The following is a 17,604-nucleotide window of genomic DNA, read 5'->3' on the forward strand; positions in this document are numbered from 1 at the left end:
GCTATCATAAAAAAAACTTTTTTATTCCCCGAGAAATAAATAAATACTATACCCAATTCTAAGCATCTATATTGGACACTAGTACAAGAACAAATATTTTTTTAAACAAATATCATGTTAATATAATACTACTATTTTATTAATTTATGGTACGTTTTATATGGCATAATAGTTACAACAAAGATAATTTATGGTACATTATATATATATAATTTATTCGCCTAGAAATAAATAAATACTAATACCTAATTCCAAGCATCTACATTGGACACCAGTACAAGAACAAATATTTTTTTTAAAAAAAATATATATATATATATATATATATATATATTATAAAGTAGGATTACTATATTTTTATGAGTATAGAGCGTTTCGTACGCATAAGTTGTTTTTGATATTGGAACTTTCGAATCGATGATATATATATATATATACACACACACCTCTATGCAAGACATAGTTGTAAAATACAAAATATTAAAAAAAATCTACCTATAACAACTTAAACTTTTGAAATGATCAATCATTTCACAAGTCGTCAAAGTAAGAGGTTCCGAGCTTAAACTTCACGGAATGATTCTTTGTCCCAAAGCTCTCCCTTCTTTTTTTTTTTTTTCTTTTTTTTTTTAACTATAAAACAAGAATCAAAGAAGTATTAGGTTTTTTGTTATGTAAATGAGATGGATGTATAAAAAAAAATTGGAAAACTTCAAATATTACCATTGTGATTTCACATTTTTTTCACTTTAATGCCTTATAGTTTAAAGTGTATCAATTTAGTATCATGTGGTTTCGCACTTTTCCACTTTAGTGCCCTGTGGTTTAAAGTGCATCAATTTAATTAATATTCCGTGGTTTCATTTTTTTCTTTTCGTCGGCTCCTCTGTTAATATTTCATTAAATTATATATAAAAAAATTAAGATATCCTACCTGGGTTTATCGAATATTTACTTTAGTACCCTTTAGTTTTAATTTTGTCATTGATTTTTTTTTTCCTCCGTTAATATTTCGTTAAATTATATATAAAAAACTTCAGATGCCCTATCTAGATTTATCGAATATTCACTTTAGTACCCTTTAGTTTTAACTTTGTCACTGATTTAACAAAAAAAAATTAGTGAAATAGATAATAAAAAGAGAAAAAGAAACCATATAGTACTAACTTGATACACTTTAAATCCTAAGATACTAAAGTGAGAAAGTGCGAAACTGCAAGGGCTAACTTGATACGCTTTAGATCACAAGTTACTAAAATGAGAAAGTATGAAACCACGTGAGGCATATTTGAAGTTTATCCAAAAAAAAGTTAGAATAGGTAATGTTACTTATACACTCCAAATTAAATGATCCGCCAAATATCCTTGCATGTGACAAGGAGATCACCACCCTCCAAATTAAATCCGCACGATGTGACGAGCGAAGAGATGTATACGACACATCATCATTTGATTGAGATGTTCATGTGCACACACCTGCATATGTTTGGGCCTATGTTGAAGAACCTTCCCTGCACCCCACGGCATTTCCTTGAGTTTGATAGTTTGGAAAGTTACAAAATATCATTTTGCTAAAATCAAATTTAAGTAGTAGGATATTAATTGTCACTACTTCTAACTTAATAAAATAAAAACTCTTAATCAAAAACTATATTTGAAGCACATATAGTACACTTTTTTGAAGCTTTGATGATAATTGCTTTTATCCACCTTGTATTTTGGCTTTTATATATATATNATATATATTTTGTGGCATGAGTTACTTAAATTTTTCGTCTTATATATTCTTAGTTTTATAGTTTAGAAACTGTTTCTAAAGATTTCTTTTCTTATTATTTGTGCGGTTTATTATTTAACTTTTCAGTTTTTATTTGGCCTTCCAAAAGAGGTATGCAAGGATATTCAATTATCGAAATAGCAAGAGACTGGAGATCGCAAATTTTGGTTGTGTATATACATACTTAATCTTAATTTGGAGTTGATAGGAAATGAAGTAGAAACTTCACGTCGTACACGAAGTCAGAGACGATGCTCACAACTTATATGCTTCCAATTGCTCCGTGCATCCGATCTCTGACTTTGCCAGTCACTCCAAACGCCAGCTCTTACAGATCGATGAGATGAACAACTTTTGCGCCGAAAGTACAATTAAACAAATGCCTCGTAAGCGCGAATTATTGCTTAGATAGTAAGCATTATTTTCAAGGACAATAATTTCTATATATATGTTAATATCGTAACTAATTAAGATGGCACCTAGAACAAGATTTCTTTAGTCTCAAATCATTTCACCATCTTGATAAACTTTAAAAAGTTATTTTTCTTAATTTTAAATTATACAAAGTTAAGCCACTTTGTTAGCCATCTTTTCTCAGCTGGCAGAGCACGGTACTTTTAACTATGTAGTCATAGATTTGATTCCCGCAAAAAAGCGCGGTTTCTTTTAATCGTGTGGTCATGAGTTCGATTCTGATAGGTGACATATTTTGAGTACAAGCTCAGCTCATTAGAAATTTAGTTTGAGCTGAACCATTTTACATAGTCGATGAGCGAGCTTTCAAACAATTATAATTACATGTACCTTGACATGTCATTACTATAAATTTTAGGAAAAACCTCAACTACTCTTATGGCTTAGTGTTTTCTCACTTTAACACACATGTGGTTTAAAGTGTATTTTTTTAATACCTTATAATTTCGTTTTACTCTTTTTGTTAACTTTTATGTTAAATCAGTAATAAAGTTAAAACCATAAAGTAGTACTAGAAAAAAAATTCTGTAAAAGATATCGAAGTTTTTTCTATATATTTTAACAAAATAGTTAATGAATGAACTGACAAAAAGAGAAAAATGTAATCATATATACGTACTAAAGTAAGAAAACACTAACACTCCCTTAAATTTTTTGGAAAAAAAATGTATGTACATGGTCTCTCTACTATGGACAGCAGTATTAGTGGGTTAATTAAGTTTGCTTAATTTGGTGGCCCAAATTTAGACACACTTTGTTTGGCTTAGCAGCCCAGTTTTGTGGGTAGGAGCTCAAGCCCACTTTCTTAGGAAATTGGATGAAACTTCAGGAGAAATTTCCTTAAAAGAATTTAAAAAAAAAAAACAAAAGCAGATTTAATATTGCTTGATCGACCGGGTTCGGGTTTTAGACTCGAGTGCGACTCTAGCTTGTTTCAAGTAATTTGGTCGAGCTCGACTTTCAGTGTGAGTTGTACGAATCATTTTCTGACGAGTAATATTATGTTCATTCTTACATAGGAGAAAATGCATGATTAACTACCTGGAATGAGCAAAACATTATTCATGTAAAAATCCTCTCTATCATAGGCTATTCCAACTCTTGTTCCAAGTAATTTGGTCGAATCTGACTTTCAGTGTGAGTTATACAAATCATCTTCTGACGAGTAATGTTATGTTTATTCTTAGATAGAAGAAAACGCGCTATTAACTAGCTAGAATGAGAAGAACAATTATTCACGTAGAGATTCCCTCCATTATAATTTGTAGGCTATTCGGAAATTAATGACCCGTCAATTTTTTTTTATTAAGATCCTCGTATCGTATTGTTCAACTTTTTAAAGTAATTCTATTTTAGATATTGTAGTTAGAAATAGCAAAACTCATATCACTCCAAACTTACACTCTGATGCTTCTCAATTCTTTTTTTCTTTTTTTTTTTTCAACCAACAGTACTTCTAAACCCCACAGCAATAAATGGGTCATTATTTAAATGATTCTTGTAATAGCCAAGTGACCTTGTCTCAGGTCTAGTTGTCATTGACTCCACATTCCTTATTTTCATGTGTGAATTCAAATCTTTACTTCTTCATTTTACATAAAATCATAATTTTTAATTGTAAGTTGTTTTTTTTTGAGAGAAAGGCAGCGAGATACCTGCTTTATTCATTAAGAGGGATGAACTAGTCTTACAGGATATATGCAGCTAAGGCATCCGAGGAAAAGACAAGAAGGAGAGAAAGAAAAGAATGAAAAAGAAAAAGAGAAGAACATGAGAAGATCCACGCTCAGCAGAAATTGCTCCAGTTGGAAACGAAAACTTTGATACGGTCAAGCGAGCGCAGAGGGTCGAGGGAAGTTGCTTGGAAGATAGACTTGTTTCGCTCAGTCCAGACTATCCACCAGGTCGCAGTCAGTAAGGATAGTTTCTTCCGTCTTGTCTCGCCATTTTCTTGGTTGGAGATCCTATTCCATAAGTCTCTGGCTTTCTTCTGCGGGTCGGCTAGCAATTTCGGGTCTCCAGCGTTGAAGAGTAGGTATTTGGCATGCACACAATTGCGAAAGAAGTGATCACATATTTCTGGAGCGTTAGCATAGCGGACGCAGACGTTCTCCTCGGACCGTCCCTCGATGCATAATCTATCCATTGCTGGAGGAAGACATTTCTATGTTTTATATTGGACAAGGAGTTTTTTTTTGGAACAATCCTTTTCGGGTTAAATATTGTCTTGGAAGATGAAAGGTATATGTGTGAAAGTTTTCTAAAAATTTGACTCAAGCGAATTGATAGTAACTGCCGTATAAAAGAAGTTTTTAAGTAGGTTTGGAACGTAAGCCCAACTCAATACTTTTTTAGATTATTTGATAGATATGGGCTTTTTTTGCAAATAGCCCCCTGATAAATTTTATTTGCAAAACTAGCCCCATGTAAAATTTATTTGCAAAAATGGCCCTGGCCCCGCCACGCCAGCGCCACGTCAGCGCCACGCGGGCAGGGCCTGGGCCAGGTACGCAAGTTGAACACGGTGATTGGTTCACCGTGTCTAAACACGGTGAACGAATCACCGTGTCCATTGTGGTCTCCCACATCGTTAGTATTGCATTAGACACGGTGATTCATTCACCGTGTCTAAACACGGTGAATTGTTTACCGTGTTTAGACACGGTGAACAAATCACCGTGTCCTTCACTTTCATTTTTGGCCAAACACGGCCTGGCTACTTGTATTCGGACACGGACTTAACCATTTTCGGAGTTGGCGAGTACATTTGTATTGGACACGGTGAATCGATCACCGTGTCCAGAGATTTGTATTGGACACGGTGAATGAATCAAAAATGGTAAACAGTTCACCGTGTTTAGACACGGTGAATGAATCACCGTGTCTAATGCAATACTAACGATGTGGGAGACCACAATGGACACGGTGATTCGTTCACCGTGTTTAGACACGGTGAACCAATCACCGTGTTCAACTTGCGTACCTGGCCCAGGCCCTGCCCGCGTGGCGCTGACGTGGCGCTGGCGTGGCAGGGCCAGGGCCATTTTTGCAAATAAATTTTACATGGGGCTAGTTTTGCAAATAAAATTTGTCAGGGGGCTATTTGCAAAAAAAGCCCGATAGATATATATAGCTCGACTTGACTATAGACTATTTTAAAATATATTTTTTTTCAATCAATCAATCGCTTACGATGGGTGCTCACACAATATTGTTGATTTATAACCTATATATCTTAACGATGATTCATTTGGAAAAAAAAAAAAAGTTACACAAAGTGTGGGCTTGTTTAATAAAGTTGCTTTGTACTTATAAAACTCCTTAAGCCCCCGTTTGGTTCGGGATTAAGAAAAAGTAGCTATTCCAGGGATAAGATTAAGTTCAGGGTTAAAATGGTGTTAAAATTTTTTTTTGTTTGGTTGGAGGTTGGAGTTAGTATAGGATAGTGAAAAAAAGTGTTTGGTTGGAGTAGGTGGGATAAGAAGATAATGATTGATAAAGAAGAAAAAGGTGAGAGCTCGGGATGCGTGCGGGGTTAAAGTTGGGAGGGGGAGTTGGGTTAATGATTGATAAAGAAGAAAAAGGTGAGGGCTCGGGATGCGTGCGGAATTAAAGTTGGGAGGGGGAGTGGGGTTAGTAAACCCCACTAACCCGGTTTGGAGTGGGGTTTACTAACCCCACCCCAAAAGAGTGGTGTTTGGGTATAAATTAGGGGTTAAGGGGTTATTCCACCCCTTAACCCCCAACCAAACGGTGGCTAAAAGTTACTCAAAATGTGGACTTCCAAATATAAATGGGCAAGATCTTGTTTACATCTACCTCCTTTTAAGTCCACTAGATAGTGACAAATTATATATATATATATATATATATATATATAAAAGTATCAATATGTGATTTTTAACTCTTCCATTGGAAAATATTTAATGCTTAGGTAGAGGATTTTTAAAATTTACGATTTACTTCTTTTTTTTTAAAAAAAAATGGTCTATAAGCTCCTTCCATGGAATTGATACACTAGGTCCGAGAAGTTAGAGACTCAAAATTTCTCCCTTTTTTTTTTTGGAAATACACAAACAAATAGGTGTTCGAACCTCTATAAAATTTTTAGATATTACAGACCGTATCTATTCGATTTTACTTAGGATTGTGAAATGGGAGTCAAAACATTGAATTTGGTGCATGTATGAATACACCAGGAGCACGCAATAAATGCTCTGCAACCAATGAGGTAGCTCAAAACTTTAATTTATTTACTTTTTTGGCCCATATTTTTCTATTCAATGGCGTGGTACAGGAGCCCAGTCAAGTCAAGGTCAACCGAGCAATGTTTGGTAACACTTCTAAGCTATGCGTGCTAATTAATTAAGTATTTCTCTTGTCCAAGAGCTCTCATTCACTATTTATCTTATAAACTTTGTATTTTTTTATAATAGTTATAAAATTTATACTTATAAATAAATAAATATATAGCATTTTTTAGGCCAATATCATCCAGAGTTGATATGTGTTGTTATTTTAAGTTAGAGAAAAAAGAAAGAAAAAAAAACCTTGGACTAATAAGGATATGAGTCGTGAATCACTGTATAGATACCTCAGAATATACGGGGCCGTAATTGATAAGTCACATAGAAACACGATATTGTAAATTAATTATTCCCTATTAAGTCGATTTCAAGAATGATGGTATCAGAGCCAATCCTAACCCAACATCTATTCTGTAAATTTTTTAGTTCGATTCCACGGAATCTCCTTTACTTAGCTAATAAAATTAAGAATAAACTTCAAATACCACTCATGTTGTTTCGCACTTTCTCACTTTAGTATCATATAGTTTAAAGTGTATCAAATTAGTATCATGTGGTTTCATTTTTATCTTTTCGTCAGCTTTTTCGTTAATATTTCGTTAAATTATATACAAAAAATTTTAGATATCCTATCTAGATTTATTGAATATTCACTTTAATACCCTTTAGTTTTAACTTTGTCATTGATTTAACGAAAAAAAATAGTGAAACCGATAATAAAAAGATAAAAATAAAACTACAAGATACTAAATTGATTTACTGTGAAACCGCCGCAGAAATAGTATTTGAAGTTTTTTTAAAATTAATATCTGACTTAATTATCAACTGTACTTTATAATACTTTTCTAGAGAGTCTAGGAGAAAATAAAAGAAGGTATTTAATTATTTCTCTTTGGCCAATTTTTTTTTTTGAGAAAAAGGTAGCGCGCTACCTGCTTCATTCATTCAGTAAGTGAATTAAGCTACATAGGTGAGGCANATATAGTACGGTCACTCTATTGGACTAAGTTTTTTCCACAGGTCTGTCAACTGCTTAATCTTATAAATACGGACTGATGAATCGCTCGGTGTCGTACCGACTGATGGATCGCTCTTTGGCCAAGTTAAGCTTAAGAAATATCAAAGACTTTAACAGTTCTCCTAAGTCATTCAAACCCCTCATGAGCGCAAAAATACAAACTTTCGGTCCCTTTTTTCCTCCCCTTCATTTATGTGGCCCGTACATAGCGACCACCATGTTAAGCAACCATACAAATATACACATATAAAAATGCTTCTTTTATGCAATCCATATATAGGGGCTACAAAAACTCTCCCTACGTATATGGAGAGTGCAAATTATGGTGTTCTACTCTTCTCTTCTTCCTTTTTCCTCCTCATCTTATTGCTTTTGGGGTTCTGGGCTCCGGATGTCGCGGAGGCCCAGAACGCGACGTCGGCGGTGCCCGTCCCCGTCGGAGTCATCCTCGACCTCTCGTCGGCGTCGGCAAAGATGTGCCGGACGAGCATCTCGCTGTCGATCGACGATTTGTACCGAACCAATCCGAACTACGACACACGGGTGGTTCTCCATTTCAGGGACTCGCAGGAGAATGCAGTTGGAGCAGCTTCTGCAGGTGTGGAATTAAAGTTCAAATTTTAATTTTAAATTTTAAATTTTTTTTAAACGAAGATCAAATAATTAATTTGATTGTACTTATCAATATATATATATATATATATATATATATATGAGTAATGCTTCTATACTTTTTTTTTTTTATTACCGTTTATTCACGCGTATTCAACGACTCAGATTTAGTTTTTTTTAAATTGTGACCTGCAATAGCAGGTCACTTTGGAAGAGGTACCGGTTACCAGGTACCGGTTACCAGGTACCTCAAAAAATAATATTTTTGTCTTTTAATACATGGACAATTTAGTCATTTTACATCTACTATATTTTCAAATTTTTTTTTTTTTTGTTTTCTTTTGCTTTTTCTATCTTTCCTTTCATAATTTGGCATTTCATATAAGAAAAATTTCAAATAATTTGACAATATGAACATTGAATTTAAACTTTAAATAGTAATATAAAATTTCTCTAATTTAAATTTCACTTTTAAATTTAAAATTTAATATTATATTCAAATTTATATTTTAAAAATTTAAGTTTTATATAAATATTTTGAAATATGGTAAACAGAAATAATTGTTTGAATTCTAGTCTTCTGGTTTAGATTTGATTTTAGGTTTTGAAAAATTGGTCAGTTTTGAATTTGGATATGAATTTTTGAAATCCGTCAAGTTTGGAAATAAGTTTTGTGATTGTTAGTGAGATTCGAATTCAAATTCCTAACTATTTTTTTTCTCACCAATAATTCTAATCTTTTTAATTTATTTGTTTAAAATTATATTTAAAATAGCGACTTCGTGTACGTCATTCTCCGCTTCTTTCAAAGCAAATGCTAAGCTCTCACGACCTTTGACTTTTCAACGCTTTGACTGGTCAAAGAAACACAACTTTGGATTAGAATATTAACTGAATTCTCAAAAGTTTTTCTTTTTTTCTCTATATATATGTTTCGCTTTAAATTTTATTGATCACCACTTATATCTTGCGTGAATTTGAAGCTATCAATTTTATGGTTGAAAATTTGATCTTCACTTTTATATATATATATATATATATATATATAGATTTAGGCTGAAATATATATTATTAATAGCACCAAGCATTTGGTGCTATTAGGTTTTCGGCCTTTGGATTAAAAAATGTACGGTTGGGATGATGTGTGCCCTTTAGAGTTGAGTGAGTTATTGGTTTAATAGTATTATCTAACGAGTGAAAATGGTCAAAGGATTAAATCTAACGGCAGAAAACTTGATAGTACCAAATACATGGTGCTATCGATAGTATCCCAGCCGGACTCATATATATATATATATATATATATATATATATATATATATATATATATATATATATATATANTCGCTCCTGCGGCGACCTCTAATCCACACTCAACACCTCCCTCCTCCAACCTCTCCTTGCGTTAGTCGCCCCTGCAACACCACCTTCATCGACTCGCTCCGGCGGCAATACTGAACCCACTTCCCCCAGTTGGTGAGATCCTCCCAGCCAAACCCGAAATTTCCTCCCACCTTGCAGCCCAAATCTATACCAATCCGGAACCCCGCAACACCCTGCTAAAAAAAGAAAAGAAAAGAAATTTATTCGTTTGTAATTTTTTTTTTAATGTTCTTGTTAATTTTTTTTATAAGTTTGCCTGTTTGGCAGTTTTTCTATAGTCCCACAATTCTTGTATGTAGATTTTTTTCTTTTTTTTTGTGTTTACATGTCAGATTTGTTATATTGGTCTCCTGAAGTTGCTTTTTTTTTTAAAAAAAATTTCTATTGCTCCTGAAGTTTTTTTTTTTTTTTAATGTTTATATGTCAAATTGTTTTATATATGCTGATTTCATGGTGCTAAAACCAATGGATATAACATGTTCGAACAATCCTATTTACGATGTGAATGGCCTCTCTTTAGTTGACGCATCAAGCTTTGAGGTTGATGAGGGTGTGATTGGGAGCTCATCTTTAATAAATTTAAATGGCTGTGAAGCAAGTAATAATAACTCTAAGAATGAACAAATTGAACAAACAGATCAAGATTGTTTGAATCAACAAAGGGGTCAATCAGAAATTACACAATATTAGAACTTATAAAGAGGTAAAATTCTGTTATGCTTGTTGATTTTTTATTACATGTTGACCATTTTTTTTTTTTTGATTTGTTATTACGTGCCATTCTAAAATTCTAACACTTGATGTCCTATTTTAGAGCCTATACATGAAGATTATAATGATGGCCAGTCAAGTGATAGTGATGAATCGGTGGATGGCGATTCTAGTTCCTCCAAATAATTTTTATCAAGTGGATAGCTATTTTTGGTTTAATGCTCTGTAACAAATTGATTTAAAAGATATTGTTGACACTACTATTTTTGTTGATAATGTAGCTTTTGTTGACACTATTGAAAAACCTTGTTATGGTGGTATAGCTCTTGTTCCTTTTTGTGTGGATTCTGGGCAATCGTTGCTGCAAGTTTCCTTAGTTTCTTTTTATGGGTTCAGAGTTCATCTGAATGATAGTAAGTTTTATCATTCTTCACCCTTTGATGTTTTTCTAATGTGGGTTTGTCTTGCATTATCAGAATTTGAAGTGGGTTTTTCTGATGTGGGTTTAGAATTTGATGCTTTTGATGTGGGTTTTTCTAATATAGGTTCAAAGCGCACCTATTGATGTGAATTATCAGAATTTGATGTGGGAATTGGAAAATTTGCAACTTTGGATAGATTTATTTATTTATTATACTAGGTTCTGATTGAGGTCTTTTGAAGAGGCTTAAATATTTGATTAGATGTGGATCCATAATTGAGAAAGTTGTTTCAACAGTATATCTCAGATATATATGTGGATATTTATTTTTAGTAGATAATTTGGTTAATAAGAATTCAATATATAGGATTTGGCCAGCAAAAAGAGTGCTAAAACTTTTGAGACATTTGACGAATCGAAGAGTGTTCAGTTCGTGATCTATCTCTTACAGCTTCTAGTTTAAATACTCCACTGGATAATTGACTTGTTTTTTATATATAAACCAGAATCTTTCGACATTCTCGACATAACTCATTCATGCACAATACAACATTGTAACCCTTTAGCTCAATTTGATGATCTAATATCTCAGTATAGTTCTTGAAGAAATTATACAATAGTTCTCCTTTTCACTTTTGTATTTTGAACAGTAGTAGAAAATTGCAATTCTTCATATTGTGGTTGACATGAAACTCTTAGAATAGCTATTTCAATACATTTGCAATACATTTGCAGCAAATAGCCCCACTATCGTTAAGTCTTCCTCTCTAATATGTCATTGATATCCTAAAAAAAATCACAAATTAAAAATATTTTTATCACCATAATATGAATACTAATAAGAGAATGCTGATTTCACACCAACTCAACAGCTGTTTTGAAGTCAAAACAGAGTGTTGACCTGCCCAGGCACATATGTCCAGAGTGAATCAATAGTTGAAGAATCTGTATTGGGAAAACCAAATGCAATCCTTACCGACGCGCTAACATGTCCAGAGTGAAATCAACAGGTGATAGAAAGAAGAATGTATCAATTTCATTCAAAATTTTACCATGTCGGCATAATAACCAACAGCAAATTTAGGGAAAAAAATGAAGAGACATTAGAAAAACTGCCAACAGGCAAACTTATAAAAAAAATTAACCAGAACATTAAAAAAAAAATTACAAACGAATAAATTTCTTTTTTTTTTTTTAGCAGGGCGTTGGGGGGTTGCGGATTGGTATAGATTTGGGCTGCAAGGTGGGAGGAAATTTCGGGTTTGGCTAGGAGGATCTCACCAACTGGGGGAAGTAGGTTCAGTGTTGCCGCAGGAGTGAGTCGATGAAGGTGGTGTTGCGGGGGCGACTAACGCAAGGAGAGGTTGGAGGAGGGAGGCGTTGAGTGTGGATTAGAGGTCGCCGCAGGAGCGAGCCGGTGGTGGTGCTGCGGGGGCGACAAAAGATCGGAGAGGGCTGTTCGCAAGGGTTAAGAAGGGTGTTGGTAAGATGGGAAGATGGTGGATCTGATCGCCATAGGATGAAATTGGTGAAGACGGAGGAGATCAGAGAAGAAGGTGGTCGCGGTGCTTGCTGGGAGGAGACGGATGAAGTTCAGAGAGAGAGAGAGAGAGAGAAAGAGATTGAGAGAGAGGAGGGGAGGAGAGCGTGTCGTACCGTGGGTTTTGGGAAGATGGGAGAAACGGAGATGGACGGAGAAGTCCATTTTCCATCCGTTGGCGCTCTTAGCCATCAGACCCGCACATATCTAAAAGCGGATCCGATGGCTAAGAAGTTATGAGGATAGCAGCTACTATACTCATAAGAGTATAGTAGCTGCACTCCTCTATATATATATAGAGAGAGAGAGAGCTCGTGTCTTTTATTTTTTGAATAAAAATTATCAACACTCAGAAAAAGTAAAAATGAAAACCAGTCATAAATTTAACTTGAAAAAAAAAAACGAAAGTAACAAGAGTTAAGACTAATCTTACACCATTTTTTACTAATTAATTAATTTCTTGAATAATATAATATTAGAATCATTTTTATGTTGGTTAGAGAAATTTTAATTTAGACTTTAAATTTGTGAATTCTCTTGAACTTTGGTACGTAGTACTGCTGCTAAACCTCTTTACTGCATGCATGCAGCTGTGGACCTGCTGAAGAATGCGCAAGTGCAGGCGATCATCGGCCCCTGGACCTCGACGGAGTCGGCATTCGTCGCGTACGTCGGCGACCGCACCCACGTCCCGATCGTCTCCTTCTCCGCCACCAGCCCCTCCCTGTCCCCCGCCCGCACCCCCTTCTTCGTCCGCGCCACCGCCAATGACTCCTTCCAGGCAGCCCCGATCGCCGCCTTCCTCCGCGCCTTCAGCTGGCGCGAGGCAGTCCCCATCTACGAGGACTCCGACTATGGCGCCGGCCTCCTCCCCTCCCTCATCGATGCTTTCTCCCTCATCAATGCCCGCATCCCCTACCGTGCCGTCCTCCCCCCCGCCGCCTCCAACCACCGCATCGACACTGAGCTCTACAAGCTCATGTCCATGCAGACGCGCGTGTTCGTCGTGCACACACCGCCGGCGCTTGGCGCACGACTCTTTCTGCGGGCCTTGGCGGTCGGCATGATGTCGGGGGGCTACGTCTGGGTCGTCACCGACGGCATCGCCGACGTTCTCGAGACGCTCGACCCTGCTGCGATCGCCGCCATGCAGGGAGTCGTCGGCTTCCGGCCCTTCGTCAACGAATCCGCCCATTTCGTTTCGCGGTTCAAATCGAGACTCCGGCGAGAGTATCCTGACGTCGGAGCAGCCGGTCCTACTGTGCTCCAACTCCGTGCCTACGACGCCGCACGGGCTATCGCGACTGCGGTGCAGAATTCGAAAGTCTCGACCGGCGACTGACCGAGATTTTCTCCGTACGAAATCACGGAGGTGTACAACTCGACCGACCTCGGCCGGCTCGGTGTATCGCAAGCCGGCCCAGCACTTCTGGCGGCCATTCTGAACACCACCTTTGACAGCCTGGCAGGCAAATTCCGGCTCGTGGACGGGCAGCTGCAGGTGTCGGCCTACGAGATTGTGAACGTGGTCGGAAGAAGCACGCACACGGTCGGATACTGGACGCCGCGATCCGGAATAACACGTTCGCCGAATTCTAGTGCGGTCAACGTTAATGATGACAATGGGTTAGGTGAGCTGAGGACGATCGTGTGGCCGGGGGACCCGAAGGCGGTGCCGGTAGGGTGGGTGGTGCCGACGAACGGGGCGGCGATGCAGATTGCGGTGCCGGTGAAGCCAGGGTTCAAGGAGTTCGTGGACGTCGTGGTCGATCCGGCGACGAACCGGACGTCGATCACCGGATTCTGCATCGACGTCTTCGACGCCGTCATGAAGAAGCTGCCGTACGACGTAGCGTACGAGTACGTCCCCTTCAATCCCAGCGCGGTTTCTTACGACAATTTGGTGGACGTGGTGTACAACAAGGTAAATTTGTAGTTTTAAAAATAATCAACTACAGCGACAGGCATGCAAGAATTAGTAAGCAATTAAGATTAGTTTCGGAGAATAAATTGTTTGGTTTCGTGCATTTGCAACTGATGGACTGGGGGGTTGGGGAAGCAGAAGTTCTCTGCGGCGGTCGGGGACATAACGATCGTCGCGAACCGGAGCGAGTATGTGGACTTCACGCTGCCGTACACGGAGTCGGGGGTGTCGATGATCGTGGCGGTGCAGGAGTACCGGGGCGGGAACATGTGGATCTTCCTGAAGCCGCTGACGGCCGGCCTCTGGCTCAGCTCCATCGCCTTCTTCTGCTTCACCGGATTCGTGGTCTGGGCCATCGAGCACCGCGGCAACCCCGAGTTCCGAGGAACCCCCTCCCAGCAGCTCGGCATCACCTTCTACTTCGCCTTCTCCACCCTCGTCTACGCTCACAGTACGTTCGACCCACCTCATTCTCGGTCGTTTCTGTATGCGCGCCATCAAAAAGTACTTACTTCTGTAAATATGCAAAATTACACAACTATTTCCATGAAGTTGTACTAACTCGCGCTTATGAGCGCATGCTCTCCTAGAAGGGATACCAACCAATTGCTCTAAAGCTTGATAATAATGCATACGCACACGCGCAAGAAAAAAGAAAATGTTAAAGTTATGAAAATGCCACTCTGCCAAAGAAAAATGCACAACTATATCTACAAATGTAAGACAATTTTACAATTCAGCAAAGATGTACATACAGAAAATGAACTGAGTGATTTTCTGTTTCTTCTTTTTTTTTTTTTGGTTCTTTTTCGAAGGAGAGAAACTCGAGAGCAATCTATCACGGTTCGTGGTGATCATCTGGGTGTTCGTGGTGCTGATCCTGACGTCGAGCTACACGGCGAGCCTGACATCGATGCTGACGGTGCAGCAGCTGCAGCCGGCGGTGACCGACATCGCCGAGCTGCTGCAGAACGGCGACCGCATCGGTTACCAAGACGGCTCCTTTGTTTTCGGCCTGCTGACTCATCAACTGGGTTTTGACAAGAACAGGCTGATAAACTATAGCACAGTGGAAGAGTACGCAAACGCGCTATCGCCGGGAGCACCTGCGAACCAACGGGTCGCTGCAATCATTGACGAGATCCCATACCTGAATCTCTTCCTCTCAAAGTACCGCGCCAACTACATGATGGCCGGTTCGACGGTGTATAAAACCGATGGATTTGGCTTCGTAAGCTCCTCCTTTCTCATTTCATGCACTGCATACATGCTCACTAAGCACATCAGCTATAGTTCAGTGCGCAATATCAAAGCAAGACTAATTAAGTACTATCTGATGGCTCATACCCGACACTCCTAATTAAATTTTTGCTCAAAATAGAACCTAATTATGCATATCGCCGAGAAAATAATTTATCTACCACCAAATCTTGGCAAAATCTAAATTTCGACATAGATCCTATAGATACTCAATTTCCCAAATAATATGCAATCAATTTTATAGTTTCAAGTACTCTTTCTAGCACAAATGCATTGCAATTGTAAGATTCTTGTGGTAGTTAATACCTTTGTGAAATATACGATTTGAAGTGACATAACACAAAATTCGAATTTTGCAGGAATACACACAGTTATTAAAATAATACCAAATTTTTAACGAATAGTGTTTTTACGATCTGCAGGTGTTTCCGCGAGGATCTCCGTTGGTCCCCGACATTTCGAGGGCCATTCTGAACGTGACGGAGGGGAGCGAGATGACGGAGATCGAACGGAAATGGTTTGGCGACCCAACTACCTGCCCGAGCTCAAGCAACAGCTTCAGCTCCTCAAGCCTCGACTTCCGGAGCTTCGGAGGGCTCTTCCTCATCACCGGAACAGTCTCCACCCTCATGTTCTTACTCTTCCTCGCAACCTTTGTCTACAACGAATGGGATCAACTTAAAGCTTCTGCTTATGAGAACAGCTTCTGGAACAAGCTGCTTGCATGGTTCAAGCACTTCGACCGGAAGGAGAGCACCCCTCCTACATTCAAAACATACGTCGACGATCCCGCAGCCAGTGACAAAGAAGCAAACCAAGAGGCGAGGGCGAGAGAAGCTGCGGCTATTCGTGATTTGGATGGCTCGCAGAGTCCTGAGAGCCTAAGCTTTAGTTCGCAACGACCATCGACTACGGAACCGAGTAGTCCGTGCAGTTCACGGCTGCCTGATGAGACCTCTGTAGAAATGGTTGAGATAAAGGAAGATCCATAGGTTAATACTCACTCAGTTGTTCATTTGAACATTTTTCTAACAATGTAACTAGTTGTCATGTATATTACCTAGCAAATGGCTCGAAAACAATGTTCATTTCAAGCAAATTAAGCATCATTGTTGCAATATGAAAAATGAAATTGAACTATCTCCGAATAAGCTGCTAACAAAAGACTACAGCATATATAATTCATCTAAGATCTCTGTAAATAGAAATGCATAATCAGCATCATCAATGTGTTATCTATTCTAGTAACTCAAGTCTAGAGGTGATCCCAAAAAAGAGCCTCAAGAGTTCTTTTCTTTTTTGTTCTTCTTGATGAATTAAAAATAACATAAATAGGAGGTAAAAAGAAGACATTTCAGAGGTGTATCATTGATTCTAGAACAAGTTCTCTAACTTTTGTTCTGATTCAGAAAATAAAGGAGAAAAGGGAAGTACAGTTGGAAACAGTCAAGAACTGAATCTTCAAATGTAATAAAAGTCCATTGATTTGACCAGAGGATGTTAATAACTTCAAAGAATCCTACTAAAACCTCTTATCTTAATGATTGACATTCTCCATGGAATTTCCATGAAAGTTTCAGCCTAAACTTTTGTATTATTTTATGTTGTACTACTCAACATATAAAAAATTACATGAGGTTCATGTGAAGCCTAAATCAATGGAGTTGGAATGTATCTGGTCTCTATAAACAGCGAAAGCAATTTTTTTTTAATATCCTTACTTTAGTCAATGCCTTCAAGATATCAAGAATCTGATGCCACATGTTCACTAAGCAGACTTTACTAAGTCAAGATGTTGATTGTCAAACCCAATGCTACTTAAGTAGAATTTAATAATCCCAAAGCCCTCATAGAAGGCTTATTGAGGTATAAATTAAGCAATGACTCCGATATGAAGTCCTATAAGGCTCTAATTTTACTAGGATTAACACTTGCATTAAGCTCTCCCATTGTTCAAATAACTCCTTACTCTGACTATGTCAAACAAAGTCTCTTAGAAGGGACTTCTCTACCAAAACTCATTATATAAGACAGCCTATTGCCTTAGGATAGGTTGGGCTCATATCAACAATGAATAGAACACTTACTCTTTGTACACTCTCCCTCTTCATGTTCTTATCCCTCTCACTAGCACAAGAAACTAACAAGAATGCAACTGTAGCATTCAATGTTGGTGT

The 17,604-nt window shown here is 37.7% G+C and overlaps 1 long non-coding RNA gene and 1 pseudogene across 1 annotated transcript; both read left to right on the forward strand.

Moving 5' to 3' along the window:
• LOC109711559 lies at positions 7,639 to 16,486 on the forward strand (annotated as a pseudogene).
• LOC109711561 lies at positions 9,533 to 10,619 on the forward strand. The gene is made up of 2 exons (XR_002216640.1): positions 9,533 to 9,664; positions 10,386 to 10,619. It is a non-coding gene; the product is annotated as an uncharacterized LOC109711561 (long non-coding RNA).

Source organism: Ananas comosus, linkage group 6 (genome assembly GCF_001540865.1).
Source record: "Ananas comosus cultivar F153 linkage group 6, ASM154086v1, whole genome shotgun sequence".
NCBI classification, from domain to species: domain Eukaryota; kingdom Viridiplantae; phylum Streptophyta; class Magnoliopsida; order Poales; family Bromeliaceae; genus Ananas; species Ananas comosus.